The sequence below is a fragment of the Mastomys coucha genome, unplaced genomic scaffold, assembly GCF_008632895.1.
Source record: "Mastomys coucha isolate ucsf_1 unplaced genomic scaffold, UCSF_Mcou_1 pScaffold21, whole genome shotgun sequence".
Taxonomy (NCBI): Eukaryota; Metazoa; Chordata; class Mammalia; order Rodentia; family Muridae; genus Mastomys; species Mastomys coucha.
The window spans coordinates 100,679,097-100,687,609 of NW_022196904.1; positions in this window are offsets into that span (position 1 = coordinate 100,679,097).

The window sequence follows — 8,513 nt, forward strand, 5'->3', positions numbered from 1 at the left end:
ACGTGGAAATGTGATGACTATTTGTATATTGACCTTGGTCCTGAATTTCTCCTTCTGTTTAGTAGATGTAGGTGTTCTGTGTGCACTGCCATTTACATCTTGCTCTCTAATCTTTGTGCCTTTATTTTTCTCACCAGTCTAGGACCTTCAGTTCAATGCAGAACAGAGAGAGTAAGTGCTGGCATCCTTCACTGGCTCCTCATGGTAGAGGAGCCACCTACCCCATTTCATCACAAGTGTGACTTTCTTGTGGTTACTCTTTAGCAGAACATGGTGACTATACAAAGGTCCCTTGCCAGTTTCCAGCTGTGGGGAAGCATGGTGATGACAGCCATCCATTGCCATGTCTGGAATGAAGCCACTCTTCTAGCCCATGCTCATAGTCATGGGCATCATCTGTCCAGCCACATAGGCTTGAGGATTCTCTGCTTACTATTGTTGACCACTAAGACTGCACTATGGTTTCAAACTTCTCCACACTAACTGCTCTCTCTTCTCTCCTCTGCCTGGAACATATCTACTCTGTGTTCTGACTGCTTATTTATCTTGAAACTTTCTTGCTGTTTTTTGAAGGAGCCTTTCTCCTAATAATGCACAGTGGTCTGAAGGAGAATGACCCTCAATAGGCTCACACACACACACACACACACACACACACACACACACACACACATTCTTGGTGGTCTTGGTTGGTGGAACTATTTGGGAAGGATTAGGAGGTATGTGGCACCAGAGGTAGAATTTGAGGGTTTCAAAAGTCCAAGCCATTCTCAGTTGTTTTTTTGTTTTTTTGTTTTGTTTTGTTTTCTGCCTTATTCTTATGGATCAGGATGTAAGCTCTCAACAACTGCTCCAGCACCATGCCTGCATGCCTGCATGCCTGCTGCTGTACTCCCTGAGATGAGAATCATGGACTTTAATTCTCTGGCTCAATATTAAGTATTTTTTATAAGTTGCCTATGTTTTACTACAGCAATAAAAGAGTAACTGAGACATAATGTTCTTCCAAGTCTAGTTCTGTTCTGGAGTCCACTCTTCAGAAAGATTATTATTAACTAAGAGACCAAGGAATTCTTGATTGTTGGGGTATGTGTATATGTATGTTTATGTGCATATGTGATAGAAGATAGAAGCCTGATAGAAAATAATTAGGTGGCAAGGGTATGGCTGGTATGACCCTTGTGTAGGGGTTAAGGCTGTGTTGTGGGAGTTGTGGCTTTTGTAGGGCTGAAGTACTATGAGACCTGGTTGTTAGACAATGAGGCTAATCCTGTTCCTTCTGCACTTAGTCAAGTGTTTCTCTACCCTGTTGTGGTGCAGCCAGTGGCCCTCACTGGGACTGCATGCTGTTTTACATTCCAGACCCCAATAGTGTGTGTGTGTGTGTGTGTGTGTGTGTGTGTGTGTGTTTATCTGCATGCCCTTGCCCATGTGGCCTGGGAAAGGGAGGTATATTAGTCGTTTTTCTTGTTGCTGCAACTTGACCAAAAGCAACTGAAGAAGGAAGAATTTATTATGGCTTACAGTTAAAGAGGATACACTCTGTGGTGGCTGGAGAGGAAAGCAAGATGATCACAGCGTATCTACAGTCAGAAAACAATGAACAGAAAGTGAGGTGGGACCACAGAAATTCGAGGCCCACCCCCAATGATCCACCTTCTCCAGCAAGGCTCCACCTTTTAAAGTTTCACTAACTCTCTCAAACCAACTGCCCTAACTCCTGAGCCACAATTAGACCACAGCAGGAGGATTTTGTAAGTGAGCAAAGGTCTTCAAAGAGGCTCCATAGGCTTGAAACTCAGAACCACAGTAGGGTAAGTCTTTGCTTTTCTTGACTGAGAGGAAAGACACAGCATCCCATGTCTGGGGTCTTAGCCTAAATAAAAAGAAAAAAAAAGAGAGAGACCCAGCTACATCCTGGCATTCCTCTTTCCACAGATGTTAAGTGAGACTTAACAGATACAGGGACATTCTCATTCCTGTATTGGGAGGTTTAGTATTGTCACAATGCCAATACTCCCAGAAGTGGTCAATAGATCAGTGCAACCCTATTTTAAGCTACCTGTGTCCTCTCCCAAGTCTGACCATTTAAGTCCTAACACCCAATCTCTCAGAGAATAAGAATTCACAGAATGCTGTGCATACCTGTGGGTTATGGTGGCCTGTGTCCGACCCAGGGCTCAGGCCACTGGGTGAGGTAGGACTTCTTGTTCCCCATGCCACCACCAGAACCCTGTTCCTGGGGTGGAGAAACACAGTTTGAGGTCCCAGGAACTGCCAGAGTTGGGTTCAGGGGTCTGGGCCTTCATAGAGGCTGGGACCTGCTGGTTCTCAAGACTCTTGGACACCCCAGATGCCGCTGGATGCTACAGAAGAGCTGTGAATGGAGTGGGAGCCCATGGGCTGACTCTAGCTCAGGGGTGGAAGGGAAAAGGGCAGGAGGAGAGATCTGGCTGGTGGCTTGTTCTGGCAGGTGGTTTGGCTTTGTGGTGACAGTGGCTGGGAGTGCAGAAATGCCTCCTTTGGGAGATTAGCCAGTTCTTTAGAGGAAGACCTATTTCATTGTTCCCCACAGTGGGTCCCGGGTCCCAATGAGAAGAGGCAGTCCATGGTTTTAAAGCATTTATTGTCATGGCAGAGAGTTGTGATGAGTGAAACTATACCCCACTTTCTCAGGTTAAATACCTTTTGCACGGAGTGTCTGGGAAGGAGAGCTTAATTGGCAAAACCCTTCAGGCCTTTAGGTACCTCATTAAAATGGAGATCTGTCTTGAGGCTACATGACCTGTGGTCACATTTTTTCTACCTGTGGAGGGGCTTGGGGCATTACCCTTATGTGACTGATGGCCACAGATCTACAGAGTAGAGAACTGCGGCCTGGTGTCTAGGAGCATGGCAAAAACGCCTACCATTCCTTGCAGAGCTCTCTGCGGGGTCTCTGGGGTTTTAAACCTAGCTCAACCAGAAACCAGGCTGCCTTTAATGGTCCCACACACTTTCAAGAAGGAATGCAGAGCATGTCTGCACATGGTGAAGAATTCAGTGTCTAGCAAATAAGCAAGGTGGGCTCAGTTATATACAATGAGTATTCACTGACCTGAGGGGGAGGGTTCTACAATGGAAAGACAAGCTCTAAAATAAATAATTGTTAGCTAAAGAAAAGATTAAAAAGATGAATTTGGGATAGAATCTGTACTTCTCTGACTAACACTTTGTTTTTTAGATTTTTTTTTTTTTTGGAACCATGGGGATGTTTGAGGCAATTACAAATAATGTTAAGTCAGATGAAAAAGGCAATTCTTTAAATCAAAGGCAAAATAAAATAAATTTAAGTGCATCGAGATGATAGCTTAATGATGCAGAGATATGCTGCTGTAAATACTTTGAACTACACTAACTCAACTGTGTATCTCTAGTGAGAAGCATATGAAGTAACTGCAAGCAATATCTCATCAGGCGTGGTAGCACGTGCCTTTAATTCCAGCACTTAGGACACAGAGGCAGGTGGATTGTTGCATTTGAGTCTACCCAGGTCTACAGAGTGAGTTTCCAGACAGTCAGAGATACAGAGAGAAATCCTGCCAAGAAAAATAAATGAGAGTGGCTATTTACAGTGACCAATTTTAGTATCTATGAACATATGTATACACACACATACTATATGTAAATGTGTATATGTATATATTAAATGTACATGTGTGTATGTTTGTGTATGTTCCACCAAAGAAGATAATAAAGCATAGAAGTAATTACAATATTGTTTAAAAGTAAGATTTTCCATTCTGAGTGAGGTAACTCAGACCCAAAAGTACATGCATGGTATGTACTCACTAATAAGTGGATATTAGCCATACACAAAAAAAAGTAGAGAATACCCAAGATACAGTCCACAGAACTCAAAAAGGTCAACAAGATGAAGGGCCCAAGTGAGGATGTCTCAGTCCCACTTGGGAGGGAGAAGAAAGCAATCACAAGAGGGGAGGGAGAGAGGGACCTGGGTGGGAAAGGGGGTAGGTGTGGGGAGGAAGAAGGGAACGTGATCTGGTATTGGGTGAGGGAAAAGCTCACCCTGAGGGCCAGCAGAAAGAATGGAAATAGACAACCTTGGGAGGTAGGAGGTGGGGGTACCCTCCAGAATATAGACCTGGGAGGTGAGAGACTCTCAGTACTCAAAGAGGACTTAGTTGAAATGCCTTACTGTGGGGAGAGGGAACTTGTAGAGCTCACTTCCAGATAGACGGGCATCAAGTGAGGGATGGGGTTGCCATCCCACGGTCAAAACTCTGACCCATAATTGTTCCTGTCTGAAAGAACTGCAGGGACAAAAGTGAAGTAGAGCCTGAGGAAAAGGACATCCAGTGACAGGCCCAAAGTGGGATCCAACTCAAGGGGAGGTCCCAAGGCCTGACACTATTACTGAGGCTATGGAGCACTCACAAAAAGGGACCTATCATGACTGCCCTCTGAAAGACCCAACAAGCTGCTGAATCACTTGCAGATATTTGCACCCAACCAATGGACAGAAGCAGCTGGCCCCTGTGGTTGAATTAGGGAAAGGCTGGAAGAAGCTGAAGAGGAGGGTGACCCTGTAGGAGGACCAGCAGTCTCAATTAATCTGGACCCCCAAGATTGCTCAGACACTGGACCACCAACCAGGCAGCATATACCAGCTGATATGAGGCCCCCAAAACATGCACAGCAGAGGACTGCTGGGTCTGAGTTTAGTCAGAGAAGATACACCTAACCCTCAAGAGACTGGAGGCCCTAGGGAGTTTAGAGGTCTGGTGGGGTGGGCGTGGGGCTGGGGACAACCTCAACCTCGTGGAGACAGGGGGTAGTAGGGAGGAGGTATGGGATGGAGAACAGTTAGAGGGTGGACTGGGAGGGGGATAAAATCTGGAGCTCAAAATAAAGATTAAATGAAATTTTTTAAAAAGTAAGATTTTTTTCTCTAGGAGTGATGACACCCACCTTTAATCCAGCACTCAGGAAACAGAGGCAGTGAATCTCAGTGAGTTTGAGGCCAGTTTGATCTACATAGTGATTTCCTTCCAGCCAGCCAGCCACAGCCGCATAGTGAAACCTTGTCTCAAAACAAACATCAAAATTTTTGGCATAAAAGCAAAAGATTCAAAATCAAATTAAAGTTTTTAAAGCCCTATAATTGTAATTTGAACTGAAAATACCAGTATAAACATATTTTCTCTTAAATGGCCCATTCCAAACTTGGACAGCTTTTCTTTCCAGAAAGGGAGGGACTTATCAATGACAACTGAGGTTGTGGTCCTGCCAGAATTCAGGAAGCAGCTGAGAAAAGATGTCCTCATGCCAGGCATTGAGAAAGTCAAATGTGAGTGTCAACAATAAGAGCAAAGGCTTGAAACACATTGGCTGTGTATGTACCTACGAGTTCCTTATGAAAATATAAAAAAAAAACAAGGTGACCTGCTGGTCACCTCCGGAAGATATGAGACAACCAGAACATACTTCAGTAAATGCATCCAGCATGCCACTGTTTTTCTTTATTTCGTTTGTTGTCTGTTTGCTTTTGGTTTTTTGGTTTTTCGGGGGTTTTGTTTTTGTTTTTGTTTTTGTTTTCCTGGCAGGGTTTCTTTATGTAGCCCTAGCTATCTAAAAACTCCCTCTGCAGACCAGGGTGGCCTTGAGCTCAGAGATCCTCCTGCTTCTGTGTCCAGAGTGCTGGGATTAAAGGCATGTGCCATCACTACTGGGCCTGTTTTTCTATATCATAGAGCAACCAAAAAGTTGATAGTGAAATGATTTCCCTACAGAAAGAGACCATGGAACAAGTGAGGATGGAAAGCTATTTCTGCAAACCCCAAAGGAAATAATGAATCTGGGTGTTGATGATCACTGGCTTCAACATCAATGAAAGAGACAACCAATCATTACACACTGGCTGGTGGAAGCTTGTGACAGTGCCTGTGGTGCACGCTACAAAAATAACTGCATTGGAATTAGACCAACTCGCTGCAGGAAGTCCCACTCTATAAAAAAGATGGCACCCTGACACCCTAAGGACACAGTCCTATTGTGGGGGTTACACTGATTGCCAGCTTGACAGAACCTAGAGTCACCTAGGAGCCACACCTCTGAGTGTGCCCATAACATAGTATATAAATTAAGTTAATTAAGTGTGAGTAGTGTCATTCCATGGGCTGGGGTCCCAGCATGACTAAGAAAGAGATATCAACCTGAGGACCATTCTCCATCCATCCTGCTTCCTGAGTACAGGAGCAGTACAAGCAGCTGCCTGACACCCCTGTGGCCATAATTCCCCCACCCAGAGCACCGGACCCTGCAACTGTGAGCCAAAATAAGCCTTTCTGTTAAGATTCTTTGGCCAGGTATTTTGTCTCAACAACTTGAGTAAAGGAACTAATATCCTTATGTAGAGAATGAGACAGCACTGCTAGAGTAATTCCAAGAATATAAAAAGAGACTGCACAAAACCTGTACACAGAAGAGACTAGGAGGGAAAACAGTCGGTCACAATGTGTGCATCTTGTGTAAACTCAGAGTCAAATGAACCAACTGGGGAAAAAAATGAATCTGGGGAAACTTGACACTTTCTAAATATTTAATCATTGAATCCTATTTAATAATGTAAATGTCAAGTGTTTTTCCTTGCAAAAAAGGCATGATCTTGTTAGGAAGTCTTTGTCTCTTAGAAATCCAGGCATAAATATATATGTGAAGGCTGGAAGATGATGCATGGTGTCCTCCTTGATCTCTCTCCACTCCCTTTTCTAGGGCAGGGCCTCCTGCTAAACCCAGCCCCTCCTGAGTGCTGGGATTAGAGGCAGCTGCCACTTCCACCCCCACTTTCAGGTGCAGTCTGAGGATCTAAACCCTAGTCTTCATGTTTGATTGACAGGAACCCACTTTATCCACTGAGCCATGCCCCCCAGGCTCAAGTTTATCACAGGCTGAGCAGTGAGTATCTGAGAGTTTAGTGTGCTAGTTCCTCAAGTTCATATACTTCTGAATAATAAAGTTTTGAGTGATGATACCCTTTCAGCATAACAGAAGAATTCGGAAGGAGGGAGCTGAGCAGGAAAACTCACCTAGTGTAGGTAACTCATCCTTTGCTTTCTGCCATGCAAGGCAGCCCCTCCCTTAGGTGGGTTGTCTTCCCACCTAAGATAGAAAAACTATCCTATGAGCTAGCCCTCTGCATTGGCTACTCTCCTTACTGCTGTAACCAAATACTCAACACAAAGCGATTTATGAGAGGAAGAGTTTATTTTGCTTGTGGTCTGAGAAGGGATGCATCCTTACCATGGTGGGAAGATGTCGTGTCAAGACTTTCACATGCTGCTCATTTTGCATCCATAGCAAACAGAGAGATGATTGCTAATACTCAGGTCACTTTCTCCTTTTGATTTAATCTTGGATCTGAAGCCATGGGTTTGTAATAGCCCCAGACTAGGTCCCAATACCTTAGCATAACTGAGTTAGCACACTACCATAGTGAAAGTACCATGCACACCATAAAACTCAGCATACAGACAGCACCATCTGCCAAAACTAAAATAAAGGCCTAATCCACCAAAGTACATAGTTATGAGAAAGTCTCTAAATGTACTGACCTTGCTTTTGGGCTTCTGTAGTTCCGCTTCTGGCTAACTGTTCTTGTTAAGGAAGTATGACAACCCAGGACATGGTTTTTTTACTTAAAAGCTCACTCTGAGAAAGGCTCAGTGCTACACTGGGATACTGACCATCCAGTGTAGTCATGGGCAGGCTAATAAAGACTGTCTATTGGCTTAAACAGATGTCTGAGCAGTCTTCTCTGGTGAACAGCCACCCCACAACAGGCCAATGCCCCCTAAATAAGGGTGGTCCCCCTCACTTCAGCTCAGTTAAATATTTCTGGAGACATCCTCATGGAACACCCAAAGGTATGCTTCTATGTTAGGTTCTAAATCCAGCCAAGTTAATAATAAACTTTAACGATCAAACCCTCTTTGGATGTAGGACTTCTAGTTCTCTTGCATTCAAACTTCCCAATAACCCTAAGAAAGAGCATTATCCCATTTTACAGATGAAAAACTGAGATAGAAGCTTCAAGTAAACCGCCTTCTGAATCCAGGCCATTTGCTTGTAAAGCCTGGTCATTGAATCTGACACTGGATAGCTAACTAGCCCTGAGAGACAGATATGCAAAGCTGAGAAATTCAGGCCTCACACCCAAGTCTCCTCTTCCACATCCTCACTTTGACTCAGTGGCTGCTATCTCCTCTGGTGTGTGTAGTAGAGGGCTAAGCAACATGTTCCATTGGGCCTGGAAAGCTCTAAGCCCATGTGGAAGGAAGCTGCTGCCAATTGAGCCAGAATCCCCTGAGTGTGGACAAGATGAGGTGCCAATAAATAATCATAAGGGTGTGAAGACAGTCTTTCCCCTGGGGCTCCCCCTGCAAAAGGTTGATGGGAATTGATGAGGCTACAGGGACATGCCAATCTTTCCGCTCTCAGGTGTGGTTATTTAC